This window comes from Plecotus auritus (genome assembly GCF_963455305.1).
Source record: "Plecotus auritus genome assembly, chromosome: 5".
Taxonomy (NCBI): domain Eukaryota; kingdom Metazoa; phylum Chordata; class Mammalia; order Chiroptera; family Vespertilionidae; genus Plecotus; species Plecotus auritus.
In genome coordinates, this window is record NC_137776.1 from 66464831 (window position 1) to 66483659 (window position 18829).

The following is an 18829-nucleotide window of genomic DNA, read 5'->3' on the forward strand; positions in this document are numbered from 1 at the left end:
GGATTTATTTATCTTCTATAATTGAAACTTTGTAGCCTTGAGAAGAGCCAAGAATCCTACTCACTCTGTGGCTACAGCCATTTTTGTTGGGATTTACTTATCTTCTATAATTGAAACTTTGTAGCCTTGAGCAGAGGCCAAGGCAGGCCAGGGCAGGTGGAAAGCTTGGCTTCCTCCATTGCTGGGGAAACCCAAGCCTCCTGCTCTTTCTGTGGCTGCAGCCATCTTGGTTGGGTTAATTTGCATACTCACTCCTGATTGGCTGGTGGGCGTGGCTTGTGGGTGTAGTGAAGTGATGGTTAATTTGCATATTACTTTTTTATTACATAGGATTATTTGGCAGTTCAGTTACTCAAAATTCAAAGGTGCTTAACCATAGTTAGGTGAATGTAGATGTTTTTTTCTGTATAAGACCCTAGTAGGTCTACATTATCAGTGTTCTTCTCATTGTTTACAGTCCCATGTTGCCTACTTGACTCCCTTTTTCTTTTTTGTTTGCAATGGAGCATGTATTTTAAGCCAAAGGAAGGGCATCTAACCATGACACAGTCAGTATCCTGGGTGCGGGGTGGCTGGCATAATGGTGACCTTCTCAAAGTGCCATTTAAGCTGGATCTTAGTAAAAAAGGAGTTGGCAAGGGTAGATGTCCCAGGTAGAGGGAGCTGCATGGGCAAAAGTGACCAGGTGGAAAGGTGCCTACTGTGCTGTGAGAACTGCATAAGGTTCAGTGTGGCCAGCCTGTGTTGTGCTACAAGTCTGTGCAGCTGAAGGTTGACAAAACACAGCGGACTAAAAATATGTGGGGCTCAGAATGCTTGGGCTCAAAACTTGGCTCTGCTGCTTACTGGCTACACAATCCTGGACAATTTACTTGGCCTATCTAAGCCTCAGTTTAGTAATCTGTAAAATGAGTGTAATTATAGTAGCTTCCCCTGTGCATTATTGTGAAATAATGCATCTAAAGTGTTTAGAACAGTGCCCGTTGTATCATAAATAATTGGTGTTAACTCTTATTTGATTATAATTAACAAGTCCCAATTTTAGTATTTAATAGTCCACCTTCATAATTATGCCTGCATGTTTTGTTCATGGTGATTGTTGCTAAATTACCCTGTTACTGCTGCTTGATGGAGCTCCCACTTCTCTTCTGTTGGTTCCAGAGATTTCTTTACTATTCTATTAAGATTGATGTCTCCATGAATTGATTACTTGTGGACTAATAACAGAGTATTACAGGCTTCACTTTGAGAAGGATTCACTGGCTATAGCTTGAAAGGCCTTTGTTGGTATTCCTGTGATATGGTCCAATTAATTTTGTCAAAGAAGGGACTCATATTTTATGATTTGTAGGCCTCATAGAATGAGCTGTCATTGAGCTTCCTTGCGGGGGACAAGCTTTCTCTTGGAGAGTTTAGCCCTAATGCTGGCTGGAATGAGAAATGTAACCTCACGGATAGGCTTGCATAGCTAGAAGATTAACAAGCATGATCTTAAAATTATACCTGCCTCAGTTGAGAACAAAAGTGTTAAAGTTTTTCTAGATGCAAAAAATAGAGGTCACATAACAAAGGAGTGGAAATGGCATGTAGCTGGCATTCTAGACCCTTGTATGGGGCTACTGAAGAAATAGGGGTGTGAACTGAGTTACCAAAGGCTGATCATGCTTTGCAAAATGTACTCAAACAGAGAGCTGTTTCTACCAGTGAGTAATATGGGAAAATCTTTCCATAAAAATCATACCATCATCAGTGTTAAACAAAATTTATATTAATAGTTTCTTCACCCCAGGATTGTTGGGAAGATTTGATGATATAATACCTGCAGTGTACCATGGAACAATGAGAAGGCTCAATAAATTTCACCATTTACTACCATTGATAGTAGGGTACAGGTGGCACAGTTTGGTAGTTAGAGAAAGTACTGCCTGAGTTTGAAACCCAGCTAATTACTGAGAGCCGAGTACTAGTGGGCAACGGATTAAACTCTCTATGCTCCTGTTTCTTTATCTTCTGAAGGTAGATATGTGTTGTTATCTATCTCACAGGGAATTTTAAGGGGTACATGAATAAACGCATGGAAAGCACATGCAATGGTTTTTGGCCCATAGTAATTGCTAAAGTAAATATGAATGCTAGTAACAGTAATTCTATTGCAAAAACAATTTAGATCTACCTGAAAAGCACATGGTTAATCATATCTTTTGGTTAAATTAATGTTTTTAGAAAGATAATTCTTTGAGAAGTTTACAGATTTATAAATTGTTGAAACAAATTTGTAGCTGCAATATCATCCTATATTCTATATTATTATTCTGTATTATTAACTTATAATATAAATTAACTGTTCTGCAAACATTACTGAGCCATATCCTAATCTACTTTTTGAACTTCAGAAGTATGATTTAAGATTACATTTTTTCCCCAAGGAAACAGCTCAACAACTCTTCATTATCTTTCCTCCTCTGGGGTCTTGGTGGTGTTATAGAAGGCAGCATTGATTTTCACTGTTTTTACATTTTTTTTTCAGCTGTGGGCAAACAGATATCGTGTCCAGGCAACACCAGCTTTAGGAGCCAAGGGCACACTCTTGTTGTTTTTTGTTTTTGGCATTAAAATGGTCAAGAATGTTAAGAAGGGCTTTGAGAGATATTTTTGAGGCACATTCTACCACCCACTTTCCTTCCTTTACCTAACCCCTGTCAAAAATAAACAAAAATCTGTAGCTGAACTCTGCTGATCACCACAACATATTGAGGCAATATTATTGAAAGTGAGACATTTCTATCTTTTCATTAAAAAGTGTTCCTGATGGTACCCGAGGAGAATAAGTCTAATCTGACCATGGCTGGGAAATCTGTAGAGAAAGTAGTCTGTAGAGATGATTTTGCCAAAGAGAAGCATTTGAAGCAGGGAGACTCTGGGCCCAATGGCAGAGAGAATGAGGTGGTCTTTTCCACCATAGAACAGAAGCTGGAACATTGATTTCTCACTATGATGATAACAGCAGGGCAGAGTCTGAGATATGGGCTTTGCATAATCACTGAACACCTACATGGGCATTGAGTCTCCTATTTGTATCCTCCCAGACATGCAGAAAGTAGACAGGGCTAGTCTATTTAGCAAACGAAGAAGGCTGACAGTGTGGGCCTCTGACAGTCATGAATAATTTGGGTTCTCATCACTCACTCATTTATGAATATTTATTGAGGGACTGCTATGAGCCAAACACCATTCTTGACCCTACATCTTCAGTGGAGAACAAGAGAGTCAAGATTCCTGCCCTCATGGACCTTATCATCTAGCAAGATAAGACAAATAAATAAGCAAACAAGTTAATAGATAAAACTCTTTCAGAGGGTGATCAGTACCATGAAGGAGGGAGTGTGGCTGAGGAGTTGAAGTCCTCTCTGAGGAAGTTGAGAGAGACACAAATGAGGAGAAACAGTTATTCATGCATGCATATATCTGGGAGCAGAATATTCTAGAAAGAGGGGTCGATGTGTGCAGGGAGTATAGGCAGAGATGACTTGGAAGAAGGCCAGTGTGGCTGGAGAAGTGAGAAGAGAGTTGATCCAAGAGGCAGGCAAGAGCAGGTCATTCAGGGCTTTGCAGGCATGGTCAGGGGCATAGATTTCATTGTAAGTGTGATGATAAGCTTCTAGAACTTTAAATAGGAGAGTGACATGACATGATGCATATCTTATAAAGTTTACTCTGTGGGCAGAGGGGCAAGAGTAGAAGCTGGTCTCTCTGTTGGGAGGTGGTGCCCATAAAGATGATTTCCTGAGCAAGGGTAGTGGCAGTGGAGATGGAGAGCAGTAGATAGATTTGAGATGGGTTTTGGAGATGAACCCACAGGACTTCATCAATTAGATGGAAATAAGAGTAAAAGATGAGTCAGGGGGATTTCTGGGTTCTTGTAGAGCACATTGTAATGGTGTGTATTGAGACTGGATGCTAAGGAACAAAGGAAACAGAGATTTTTTAGGGGAAATAATTCTATATTAGTCACGCTAAGTTTGAGATGCCAATAGACAGCTAGGTATAGACATCAAATTTTAAAAATTGGAGATTTGAACTTGAAGCTCAGTGAAGTGGCCAGAGATAGAAACAATATAAATATAGTTGGTATTTAAAGTCTGGGCACTGGATCAAGTCCTCTGGCAACTGTCTGCTTTTGAACAGGTGATCTCCAAATCAAAACAAAATACTTAATCTATTTTATATTCATCTCAATCATTGTTTTACCTTCAGATTCTTAAATACTATTCTTTTTCTTTTTTTAAAATATATTTTATTGATATTTTACAGAGAGGAAGGGAGAGGGATAGAGAGCTAGAAACATCGATGAGAGAGAAACATCGATCAGCTGCCTCCTGCACACCTCCCACTGGGGATGTGCCCTTGACCGGAATCAAACCCGGGACCCATCAGTCCGCAGGCCGACGCTCTATCCACTGAGCCAAACCGGTTTCGGCAAATACTATTCTTTTTCAAGGCTATTGTTGTTAAATACATATTTCATTGGATATTTTTACATTCCCTGTTCTTATCATAGCAAAGTCCTTCACTTCAAGTCTTGGTTGGTTTCTCTATCTTTAGTTTTGTTTCTGTACTTCAGACCCTTAGACAAAGGCAGCTGATGCTCCATAATTCCCCTAGGCCATGAGTATCTTAATGAGGACCCAGAAGAAGCATCTGAAGCGTTAGACAATAATTTATTTGAGCATGAGCAGGAAGATTCATATTTAGATAATTCTCTTTTCACACCATCATTATCTCAGAATGCCTCACTGACAGTCTTAAAGATAATAGCATTCAAAATGTAAAGAATGAAACAATACGTATGGTAATGAGGGAGACAGAAAAGACAGCAGTAATGAAAAAATAACAAGACAGAGATTCTAATATTGTAAATACACAAGTTTGCATTAGTGACAGATTATCTCTGTAATGCCAAGCTGAGATCATTTAGAAGCCAATGTAACAGCTACTGAACAACATAGGAGGTGTCAATCCAGTGCCAGTTAATGCATTTAGAGAATTAGGCCTGCTCTGAATAATTAGGAGTGCACATGAATCTGGAACGAGCAGGTTGCTGTTATATATATAGAATTGGTGGAACTGCACAGCCTTTGATGTAAAGAGTACCTCTAACCAGGAGCATACAGAAATCAGAGAAAAAAAAATCTCTTATAAAAAAAACAATGACTTGTCTACATATGTAATAAATATACAAACACATCATTATAACTACTTTATTGAACAGACTGAAATTTGTGTCACACATATAAGAAAGAGCTTATTTTCCAACCTTACTCATCAAACATACACTGTTGGATCTTTTTTTCCCCCCTACCCCTTGGTTGCCTTGCAGGCAAAATTCATACTTTTCTAATATTAGAACAGTTGCATTTTATTAATGAAGACTCATATTGGGGAAATATAAGTTTCAGTGTTGTCTAAATCAAAATTTCAATCTCACATTGAACTCACAACTTCTCACTTCCTGTCCATTTAGGCCTAACCTACCACAGGGGCAGGGTTTGTTTTGCTCTCCTACTCCTCCTTGTCCTTTACTTCAACCCAAAATATCACACCTGAATCTTCCAGGGTCATGGGAAGAGAAGGTAGACTAAAGGAAGTCTTGACTTGCTTGGAGCTATTGGAATTGAACATCATTACCTCTGGGGGGAGAGGTCCAGATGTTGGCTACTTCTTGAAAAACATTTACAGGGTGTCTTAGAAGACCTCTGAGAACTCTGACTTGAGCCATATTCTCCTGACTCTTTTGAAATGCACGCCCTGCCCTCACCCCTACCAGTGTTATACATGTAAGCTTCTTATTGCTAGGGTCTCTATAAAGCAACAAGCCTCCTTTTTGAATAGGACGCCATTCACTTCCTAATCCCTGGAACCTTACATGGTATCTTATTCATAGATGTGAATAAGATAAGAATCTTGATATGGGGATACTACTAGCCTGGATAATTCAGGAGGATCCAATGTAATCACAAGGATCCTTATAAGAGGGAGACAGGTGAGTCCGAGTCATAGTGAGAAGGACTGAACAGAGGTCAAAGAGGAGAAAAGGTACTACACTGCTGGCTGTGAATATATAGCAAGGGACCATGAAACAAGGAATATAGGCAGTTTCTAGAAGCTGGAAAAGACAAGGAAACAGATTCTCCCCAAGAGCCTCCAGAAAGAAAGCAGCCCTGCAGACCTATTTTAGACTTCTGACTTCCAGAACTCTAAGATAATAAATTTGTGTTGTTTTAAACTATGCAATTTGTGGAATTTATTACAGTGGCAATAGGAAATGAATACAGGTGCTTTCCAGATGACTTGAAATTTATAGACACCCTTTAGGGCTGGCTGAGCCCAGACTGCCCCCACAGCTGCTATCTCTCCTCACCTTTTGCACAGTGGCTCCAGCCAATCTCCCATCTTAAGAATTCTGAAGATAGAAGCAGGCACCAGTTTCAAGGGGCCCAGTTGCCTCCAAAGCTCAAGGGTGACATGACAAACTCTCCCAGGGATTTCTTCACAGCTGCATTTGAGCTGCAGCTTGCAATACTCACAATGAAGAGAAATATGCCTCTTCTTTTCTTGCCCTTCTAATTGTTATGAGTCATCTCCAGAACCTTCCTTACTTTCTTTAGAAGGAAATACCATTCTCCACTCTACCCCATGAAGAAAAGAAGAGTTAAAGTGTGCCTAAGACCTGGTAATTACTACATCTGGATGTTTCCCCCTGGAGTTGCTGGTCTATTCTTTACATGGGCTCTTTGGAGTATTTGGAGGTGAGCCCTGATTTGTGTCAACCCTTAATAATTCACAGGGATGTATTTAGCAGCTGCTTTTTATAATGTAAGGATATTTATTGCCCCTTTTCCTGCTTAGGGCTTAGTCTCAAATTCCAAGGTAACAGGAAAAGTTTCATTTAACATGTTGTTGAAAAATCTGTATGCTGTGTTCAAAACTGATCTGAGTAGAGAAAAAAGTGTGTGCCCTAGGATTTGAGTGTTCTAGGAGAGTCATTCTTATTTAAAATATTTATATTTCTGCTTAAAATTCTTTATTTGGCTTCTGTTCCTTTGGGTTAACAATGCACGGATTACTCTTCTTAAAAATGCAACGAAGTGGGATTTTGGGAAACTGACCAAGGGCCTGTCTTTTCTACCACTGTGTTTGCTAAATTTATTATGGTGATATTTTCCTAGTATCTAGCATAGTGCCTGGCACAAAACAGATACTCAACACATGTTTGTTGAGTAACTGAATAAATGAATCGTTATATCTATTTGTGTATTATGAATAAATAACCTACCCATCTCTTCAAATCAGGTGTCATAGCTTGATTTACAAAGACTAAAGGGGGAAGCTGAAATAAGATCTATAATAATAAAAGCATAATATGCTAACTAGACAGGACGTCCTTCCAGATGACCTTCCGGATGAAGCTGTGGTGGGGTGGGGTGGGGGTGGCGAGCCCCTTGCAGGAATTTCGTGCATCGGGCCTCTAGTGTTCATATAAAGCTAGAGGGAAGCCAAGGGACCGGAGTGCTGATGGTTGGGGAGAAAATATAGGAAAGAGGTGTAAGCCTGTGAAGATAGCCTTGCCCGCTTGTAACTATTTCTCTCTTTTCCGCGTCCAGCGCGGCTAGAGAGTGGGTCCAGTTCCTGAGTAGAGGCGGCTGGGGATTGAGAAATAAAAGAAAAAATGAGACAAGACACAAAATGGAAGGAAAAAGCTGGGACCAGGTGGACCGCTGTCCTCTTCTGAGGGAGAAACAATGACCCAGAGGCAATGCAGTGTGTTTATTTTATACCCCCAAATACCAGGAAGTTTCATCAAAAGGTCAAGACAAAGGAGATTATTTGCATTATTGAGTAGGCCCTGAGCATTCCTGGTGCTAGGCTGGATTTAGATATCAAAACCCACTTCCCCACACCATGGGCTGAAATGAAGGTCAAGCTGACAACACCCTTGCCCTTTTGGCAAGGCGTGTTCCCAGGGTGTGGTTTTGCTGACGCCACTGGGTTCAGCTGACAATGATTAAAGAATGCCCATGTGCCTTCCCAGGGTTCCCTCTACATCTCCCCCGCTTTTCATTTTTAAATGTAGCTTGTGGACATCTAGTTGGAGCCTTCGGACTTGAGATCGCAGGAGCTTGAAGATGACTGAAAAAAAAGCAGGATAAGATTAGTAGTACACAAAGGAATCCAATTAGGTACCAGGTGGTGTTTTTTTAACATATTCCATGGATTAAATTCTTTTAAATCATCCAGCAATTCTTTTGCCAGTTTTGCCAGAGATATAATTTCATCATGACTATTCTGAATGGCTTGCACATGTTTGTGTAGCTGCACTAGGTCTATACTGATATTATTATGATGCCATATTCCCTGTAGGTGCATCTTGATTTTATTCCAATCCCATATAGAACTGTTATAGTGGGCTGAAGTCACACAAATATATGTAAAATCGGCATGGCATTGCAGCTGCTGTCTAATCTTGATACTTTCTAATTGATTACCTAATCCTTTCACTACAGCTTCCAAAGCATTTAGCTTTGATTCTAGCCTTTTGTCTATATCTTCTTGATCATGAAATGTAGTTGAGGTGTTCTGAGCCAATTCATTGACAAACTTTGCGTTCTGGATGCTTTGGGTCAAAGCAAGAAAAGAAGTCACAGCAGATGCAATAACAGTAACTAGGGTAGCAATACCAAAAATAGTGAGTCCCAAAGCACACTTTTCCTGGGACAGTTGATTGTGTAATTCCTGCAATGCCTGGAGGCCCGCATCATGATACCATTTTCCTGTTATATTGGTAGGAAGCATAATAAAAGAAGGCTGCTTTAAAATCAATATATCTTCATTCAGGTTATGCCTGTAAACACAGCTGGTAAGGTTACAGTAATGGCATTGGACAGCATAATGGGTGTCCAATCTGGTGATATTCACATTTCCAGTCACCAATACATTTGGGGGCTGGACACAGGCTAATAAGCCATAGCAAGGGCTCAATGTGCATGCTCCTTTAGTATTAGCTAAGAAAGAGCCAGTAAAATTAAGAAAGTCAAGAGCAGCTGCTAAACACCACAGATCTTTCTGTAAATTTCCTGTTTTCGTGGTTAGGGCATTACCTACAAAACCTCCTGGTAACATAGGCTCATGATAGGGATATTTAGCATCAAGCCTGTGGGACCAATCTAATATATACAAGTCAGAGCCAGAAATATTATGTCTTTCTGGTATAGGACTGGCGCAATCTTGCCATTGAGGAAATGCTCCCAACTCAGTAGTGGTGCTATTAGGGCAGGAGGGGAGTGGGGGATGTTTATCAGACAGCCATCCTAGTTTCCTAAACTTAGGAAATCCTAGTTTAGAACTGTCTGAACGTATTTTCTCATATCCCAGGGGCCTTCAATGTTAGCAATGTTTGTGCCTCCATAGGTCGTCTTATTTTCTTGGCCAAGCTGCAAACATCCTGAAGTCCCCCTTTTTGATAAACAAATAGGGAGCTCCCCACTAAAGCCATTATAAGTATAATCACCTTGGGAAGAAGGAGTTATATGCTTGTCGGAGCTACCCCCGACCATATTAGTGTTGTTAGTAAACAATGGCACTGATTCTCCAGTCCAGGTGGCTGGATTGATCATAGGGGGATCTGGAACATAAGTCTAGTAAGTTCCTGCTGCAGCCATACTTACCTGGCAGCTGACAAGTGCCATCATAGCAAGAAAAGGGTTGGAGGGGGTTATTTGAACCCCCTGTTCTTTCACCACTTTCTGAGCATCGGTGGTCAGCTTCTTCAGTTGACCCCATATTGGCACCTCAGTCCCTTGCATAACCTTCAGTTTTCTTCTTCTTCTGCTTTGCTGTCATTGGGGCAACTCTCAGTCCTTTTGAGTGAAGGGACAAGAAGCTTCTCTGGGTCTATTGTGGTGACACACATAACACTCTGGCACCCAAATTGGCTGCATTGCTCCTTCTGGAAAGATATAAAACACAACCTCTTCCCCACATTATTACTGAATCTGATAAAACTTTTGTCTGGTTTGTGCTTCCTTCCACCTAGCTAACTTGGCGGAGGCTATTGTACAGGAGGCCTGATGCCTTTTGGCTGCTGTATGATCCTCTGCATCACAATTCAAAAATTTTAAAGTATAAAGAGCATGACTGAGTTTGTTTTGAGGTGACACATAACATCCGACTCCCCCTTTTTGTTTTAGTAATTGCATTTTAAGAGTACGATTGGCTCTTTCCACTATAGAGTGACATCCATTTTGCCAGATTTGATTAGGTTTAAGTCCTTGGGGATTTATCCCTACAGTTGGCACAGGGAGGTAGATAACACACTGAGGACATTGCTTCCAATAAAATATGGAAATTGTCGTTCTCAAATAACGTTTTGAAGGCTGAAAAATAAATGAAAAAGTTCCTCTGAATTAGTGTGCCCTATAGTAGCTGTTTCAATAATTTTGGCCATACTTACCACATAAGCACTATCACTGTAGGTTGATGGGCTCCGTAGCAAAATCTGTTAAGGCATAAATAAGAGCTTGTATTTCTACTGAAAGATAAGGGGTTTGAAGGACCTTTGCTCCCCTGATGCAGTAGATTCAGCCTTTCCAGAACTGGATCCATCTGTAAAAATGGTTAATGCCTGAGGTAATTTTAATTTTTGCACAGAAATATGACTGCTTTGGATTCATTGCATGTTAGGCAATTTTACTATGAGATGAACTATGAATAAAAATTTTAGTTAATACTTCAGAAACAGGATTTTTGTTGAGTACAATTAAATTTTCTTGAATATTCACTTATTTCAAGTAGCCAATTTTAAATAATTTGAAATAAGGTTTATTTTTTAACTTCACTTGTAAAGTTCTACAATTAGCCTTTAAATAACTTTAACATAAACTTTATCAGGGAGACAAAAACACAAATTTTTTACTTCAGTTTATGAGGCCAAATATATTGACTTCCAATTACAATCCTTACAGCATTTGAAGGAAACCTCTTTATTTCCTTCCAGAATAATTTTCAGGCTATAGAGAGTTTCACTTAAGAATCTTTGTCTTTCTTTATACCAATAATAAGTACTGGGTCATATGTCTGAGTAGCCATATCACAAGCACTTTTACATTAAAGTTGACTACTAATTTACTGTCAGATTTAATACTTTAACAACAATCTTAGTTTACACTGTAAATATCAGTGAAAGAGATTTCAAAATTTTTAAATTTCTCCTTTTTATTAAGCTAGAATTTTATTTTTAAAGAGTATCCCCTTAGGCTTATTTGCATATACAGAGGGATTATGGGAGGTCTCAGTAACTTTATTCAAAGACTTAATCAAATTGCTTACAAAGACATTGGCTTATTCAAAGGAAGGGGTTGGCCTTTGGTGTTTCAAGATGGCGGCCCCCATGGGAGCGGCAAGCCATGAGGCCAACATGGTGGCTGCCAAGCCAGGCAGTCCTCATGGTGGCTTCTAATCTGTTCTTAGATTTTACTTGGATTCAATTACTTATAAAAACATTGGCTTCTCATGTAACTTAATTTATATGAGACCTTGATTATATTTTAAAAGGCTAATTTATAAAGTAATTTAAGTAGGTATTTTTATTAAAAAAGCAAAGCAAGCAAATTTAGTAAACTTATAGGTCTGATTCACAAAGCACAAATGCTGCCCCACAACCAACCTATTTAAAATGCAGGCAGATATAGGCTTTTGTTACTTTAAATTCCGTCTTAAAATTTTGCTATTGGATTTTAAGAAATATTTTGCCCTCTTTAGAGGCCAAAACCTTCATAACATTTAATATATGGATATAAGTAAAATATATCGATTAGTTTTTATTTGATAAAGCTTTCCATGCGATTTCAAGTATCAATCGGTTTAATTAAAAAATATTTCTTTTAAGAGAGAACAGACTTTTGAAAACATTTCAGGACCCATGAAATGTCCGAAAGTTATTCTCAAAGTCTTAAAATAACTTGGAAAGATAATATATATATATATATATATATATATATATATATACACACACACACATATATATATATGATTTAAAGATTACATACTTAAATTATCTTAAAGAATATCAATTACATTTAAACTGGTTCACAGAATTAATCCTCTTTTTTAATTAGACTAATAAGTAACATATTTTGAATTCCTAATTATCAGAGAAAACACAAAAATTATTTTCTCAAAAATAAATTGCTATACTCTAGGCATTTAGTTACCACAATTATATAATTTCTCCCAATTCAATCTGAACCTTAAACTTTCAGAGCTTCAAATTTTAGGTAGCAAATTAAATACTTAGCATTTCTCAAATCAATAATACTTTTACATTTTTAAGGATATATTTCAAATAAAAACAAGGCATATTCAATTAATAGATTAAATTCTATCCTCTAGACTTCATAGAAGGCATACTCAGATCAATATTTCAGTATTGTATCATTTCAATATATTTAGATATAAGTTTTTATCATTTGATTTAGTAAACTTCAAAGTTTTTAAGTTTCCAGCTGACAGGTTTGGCTCAGAAGCTTGACTTTTATTTTTTCCCAGGTTAAATCCACCATCTTTAAGCATGGTGAAGATGAGACCTTTTAAAATGGCTTTCTTGGGGAGTGGGCATCCATACTGGATTGCCACGTGTCTCCCTTCCTCCACCTCCTTCTTGCTTTGGGGGAAAATTCAGTGATGGTCTGGCGTCTACTGTTTTTATTTTCATTATTATTTAAATTTTTATTTATTTTTATTTTTTAAGGAAAGAAAAAGATTTTTTAAGATAAAGAATCATTGGTAGTTGCTGAGAAATTCCTTTAATCCTTTCTACTTGGTTTAGCCTAATATAAGTAGTTTGAGACATTCTTAAACTCTCCTGTGCTGGATCAAGGCCATCACGAATTAAAGTAGGAATAGGAATCTTGTCTGGACCTTCTGCTGTGTATCGGTCACCCAACTGCTTTCCGACCATTTCCCACATTTCATCAACAAAACTTAAGAAATCAAGAATCTGACTATGCTTAACAGAGCATCCTTGAACTTTGAGCATAGTTTTAAACATTTGAGAATTACCCATGTTTTACACCCAGCTAATACAACTTACAACAATCCAATCCTTATCTTACTTCTTTAATCTGTGGTGCGCACACTTCCTGGAGCAACCCCCTCGCTTCTTGCCTCTGTACTCTGCGGGACCACGTTAGGTGCCAGATGTAACTATTTCTCTCTTTTCCGCGTCCAGCACAGCTAGAGAGTGGGTCCAATTCCTGAGTAGAGGCGGCTGGGGATTGAGAAATAAAAGAAAGAGATAAGACACAGAGATAGAAAAGCTGGGGCCGGGTGGACCGCTGTCCTCTTCTGATGGAGAGATAGTGACCCAGAGCAGATGCAGCGTGTTTATTTTATACGCCCAAATACCAGGAAGTTTCACCAAAAGGTCAAGACAAAGGAGATTATTTGCATTCTTGAGTAGGCCCTGAGCATTCCTGGTGCTAGGCTGGATTTAGATATCAAAAACAATTCCCCACACCATGGGCTGAAATGAAGGTCAAGCTGACAACACCCTTGGGCAAAGCGTGTTCCCAGGGCGTGGTTTTTCGGAAGCCACTGGGTTCAGCTGACAATGATTAAAGAATGCCCATGTGCCTTCTCAGGGGGCCCTCTACACCCGATTTGGACTTTTCTTTTTGTTTTTGCCTCTGGCTGTTATGAATATGCAAAATAGACAACACACTTAGGGCACCATGAGCAGAGCAGTAATGGGAAGGTCTTTGGTAAAATAGAGCACTTTAAAAATAGTTGTATTTTCCCCACCAAATTAAAGACCAAATCTGGGCTCTGTCTTGATATGGGCATCTGACCATCTAGCCATATAAAAGTGAAATCAATGTAAACTTAGTGCATTCACACAGATTATGGAAATACAACTCTAGGTTGAGCTTCTAGGGACCACTTCAGGTAATTTGGATGCTTTTATTTAGCCTAGTACATGAGGCCCCTTGCTTTCTGTTAAAAATGTATCATAGATATTTTGCCCATGTTTTACCTATATTCTATCCTTCAACCTCACATTAAGTTTTTGACAGTGAAACTTTGGGTGACTGGAATAATTTGAAAATGCAATAGTATGAATGTCTTTAACCATCTTTTAACTAGGTCATTCAGAGTGATCTAATTAGTCATTGTTTAGACCCAGTTTTTAAGTTAAAAATCAAAAGAATTAAATTGATGTATAAAAGCCTGGCACAGACATGTAAGATTATTTTACTTCTGAGATATTATTTCTTTAACCTATGCTTCATTAAATTGAATACTGAATATAATGTTTCATTATATTTAATACTTAATGTAAAATTTTTTTTTCACAAATATATTTAATTGTTCCATGGGGTAAGTTTTTAATATCTGATTATATAGGTAATTTAGTGATGAAAACCTGAGTTAAATGTTCTCTCAGTTTATATAATAGAAACATAGATTCAATTTTCTATTTCATGCCATACTTCTTAAAGTTAGTGAATGACATATGGCTACAATTTCATATTTTGGTTAGCATAGACTTAGTCCACGTGTGCCTTACCAATTTTAAATTATTGAAATACAATAAAATAAGCTGTGATAAAAGTGAAGTTGAATATATTAAAAGCTTTCTTTGAAAATGAAAAAGTCCCTTAGTCTTTTTTTAGATGTCAGAAATATTTTGTGGACATCTTTTATAGTGGTATTTGGACGGAGTAGATGTGTTGGTTAATAGACACTGCTGGCTGCTATGATTACAGTGAATGGAATATTAAACTAGTTGAAATGTAGGGAGTGAACTTGTAGTACCTATTGTAATGTATGGAGTTAAAGCATTTTTAAACTTACTGATTACCCTTGACAATTATGTTACTATTTAAATGAGATATTCTAACTTTCTAAATGTTTCACCACACAGGCAAAATTTTAATATTTAAAGAGTATTAAATTTGTGTAGCTGTGGTCATTGGATAGGTTTTGGTGGAGGAAAGAAGAGTGAGGTTACAAAGATTAAAGTAAAAAAGATAATGTACTCATTGGGGGAGCTTGGGCTTGGGAACTGGGCAGATGGCTTTTCTCCTTTGATTATCGTTTATTAGCTGTGTGTACTTGGCAATTTATTACTCCCTCATACCTTAATTTCCTGAACTTTAAAATATAGAAAATAATTCCTAACTTCCAGGGCATTTATAAGATCTACAGAAAATAATGTATGTAGTGTAAGTTGCTTAGTCCCTACCACATTTTTTGGCACAATAAATGGCAATTTCTTGCTTCCCTTTAAAGACACTGTTTAAACAGAAGACTGTCCAAATAGAATCATAAAAATTATAAAATGTTTAGAGATGTGTAGCTCATTTAGAAATTGCTTAATGTAATTTAAAAAAAAATTTTTTTTGAGATGCAAAATAGGCATTGAGGATCAGAAATGCTCTTTAAGAAAGAGAAAGCTATTTCTGATTTTATAAATTTAAAATAAAGAAATCTGTTCTTATATGATGCTTTAAAAGTCCTAGAACAGTAAAAAGCAAAAGAAAAAATTCTAGAACATGACAATTTTGCAAAGTAATGGATTTAAGTATTCCTGCAGATAATCATATAACTCTAATTAAAGTCAGAGCTGAAAGAGGTCTTCAAATTATTCAATTTTATTATTTTTCAGTATTTTTATTGATTTCAGAGAAGAAAGGAGAAGGAGAGAGAGAGATAGAAACATCAATGATGAGAGAGAATCATTGATTGGCTGCCTCCTGCACGTCCCACACTGGGGATCAAGCTGGCAACTTGGGCATGTGCCCTGACCAGGAATCGAATGGTGAACTCCTGGTTCATAGGTCGATGCTCAACCACTGAACCACACTGACCAGGCTCAATTTTATTCTTGAAGCTCAGAAAGACTCGATGACTTGTCCAAGATCACACTGGTACTTTAATTGAGAGACATAAGCCCAGAGCAGTAAAGGTGAAAGAAAGAGAGGAAAGTGACATAAGAAAAGTTTTAAAAAACACACAATGAAATGCAACCATTTTAATGTGTCAGTCACTACATCAGCAAGTCATGTAGCAGGTATATTTGCTTGGCATATGGGATTTTCCTAGATTTGCAAAGAAGAATTGCACCTTGGAGCAGTCTATGAAGAGAGAAAGAGAAATTTACTTGTGTAGGTCCATTTTATCTCTTATTTCCCAATGGTGAAATTTATTCCACAGGCAGAAGCTCACACTCACACATTTCTAGGTAGTGTTACCTAACACCTTGGTTTCCGTTAGCAAGCCTGATCCCTAGGGAATGGCATAATCTAGGGGCTATTTGGCATGGGTGAGATGCTGACCAAGAGAAAGAGAAAAGGAGAGTCAAAGGAACCTAAAAAGAAGAACAAGATTTGTACCCAATTTACATGCAATATCAGATTTGCAAGCATTATGACAATCTTAGAAGATAGTATTGTTCTTGCTCATTGCTGTATCCCAACTGTGGTACCCACTAAGCAGTTAATACATGTTTGTAAACTGAATTACTAGATGGTTAAATGAATGGATGAATAAAACTCTTGTTTTCTGTCCCCCAAAGCAAAACATCTCCCATGGTATTAGTCTCTCAAGTCAAATGAGTCCTGCATTTGAATTTTGTATTTTGTCAGACTTTGACATGGCAGATAAACAAAAGATTCAGAGTCAATTCACTTGCATGGCCCATCTTCCTTAAGGAAACATTTGGCCTCTGGTAGAGATTTTCATTTAGAACTGGAGTCTCAAACGCAAATGCCTTTTGGGACCAATCAGATAATATAAATGAATATAAATAAAGTATAAAAGCAATAGGTTGTGGACAGTGTAAATGCCACCTAATGTCATTCAAATTTAAATCTTGGCCAAATAAAAAAGGTCTGAAGTCAAAGTAGGCACTCAACAATTTGCAATATTTTTTAGTTTTTGTTTGTTTTTAAATCCTCACCCAAGAATATGTTTTTATTGATTTTTTTTTAGAGATAATAAGAGAGAAACATTAATGTAAGAGAGAAACATCAATTAGTTGCATCCTGACTGGGGATAGAACCCACATCCTAGGTATGTGTCCTGATGAGGAATCTAACCTGCAACCTTTTGGTGTACAGGATAACGCTCCAACCAAATGAGCCATCCAACCAGGGCTCAACAGTTTGCTCTTTACTTTGCATCAATTTTTCTTTCTTATATTAGTACAAAAATCTTAGATGCCTACATACAAAACAGAAAGCCTTTGGTTTGTTTTTAATATGATAATTAATCAAGACTGCCTGACATTAACATTGAATTAGTATGTGCAATCACCAAAAATATCTTTTCTAAAATGTTGCAAAGCCTTATTTAGGACCTCTTTCCATTTTCATTGGACTTTGTCATCACAGACCTGGAGCTTAGGATCTAACATATTACCACTAAGAGTCATTGGTATGCGTATTAGGAATATGTAATGAATCTTAATAGCATTAACTTATCTCAGAATGCTCAGGCATACTAATGTGGGTTTGCACTGGCATACACATGCTCATAATTAAGGAAGGGATATTTCTTTACCCTCATATCTGGGCTTCTCTGATAAGTTGTTATGCAGTTGGCATTCAATGCAAATTGGAGTTTGCTGGCTTCTGATATGCATACTCAAACTAATCAGCAGATTACTTGTGTGGAGACTGCCTACCTCTAAGCATTTAGAATAAATAATGGAATCTTGCTTTGAATTTATAAAATGCTGAATGGCCTAGTTCAGACTCTTACAAAATCTACCTTGGTGAATATGGATTTGATGTATAAAAAGGACATTTGCTGGCCATTGTAAAGCCTGGAAAATTAATACTACTGTATTGTTATAACAGTGGTTACTATTGAACAAAATTTAAAAAAAATATATTTTTATTGATTTCAGAGAGGAAGGGAGAGGGAGAGAGATAGGAACATCAATGATGAGAGAGACTCATTGATTGGCTGCCTCCTGCATGCTCCCCACTGGGTATCAAGCCCACAAGGGCATGTGCCCTTGACCAGAATCGAACCCAGGACCCTTCAGTCTGCAGGCCGGTGCTCTGTTCACTGAGCAAAACCGGCTAGGGCTGAACAAAGTTTTTTATAAAGTGGTTACAGCAACTTAAATATAGAAAAATTTATTAATATAATGTGGTTCCTATTGTCTAAAATCCGTGGTTGGCAAACTGCGGCTCGCGAGCCATATGCGGCTCTTTGGCCCCTTGAGTGTGGCTCTTCCACAAAATACCATGGCCTGGGCGAGTTTATTTTGAAGAAGTGGCATTAGAAGAAGTTTAAGTTTAAAAAATTTGGCTCTCAAAAGAAATTTCAGTCGTTGTACTGTTGATATTTGGCTCTGTTGACTAATGAGTTTGCCGACCACTGGTCTAAACTAATAAAACGCCTACTGAAAATGCTAAATCTCCCCATTAACAGCTATAGGATTGATTTTAAAATACCTTTTCAGATCCACTTTAAGCTACTCAGGCTTCATTATAGAGAGTGTCCTTAATTCAGACTGGTGACTTTAGTATAAATTCTTTGGTGATGAGTAAAGAACTATTGACAAACAGCAACAGGGTTCTGAAGAAATGATAACATCAAGAGAAAAAATTTAATAAGTATAATTTTTTGGTAAATGTTGAATGAACTGGAGAGATCAAATGAATTAGACTTCAGAAAAAATATTAATAAAATAGGCACTATGTATTGGATCAGAACAGTGATACCCTCTGGACTTAGTTGGTTAACTAATCCTCATCTTGGC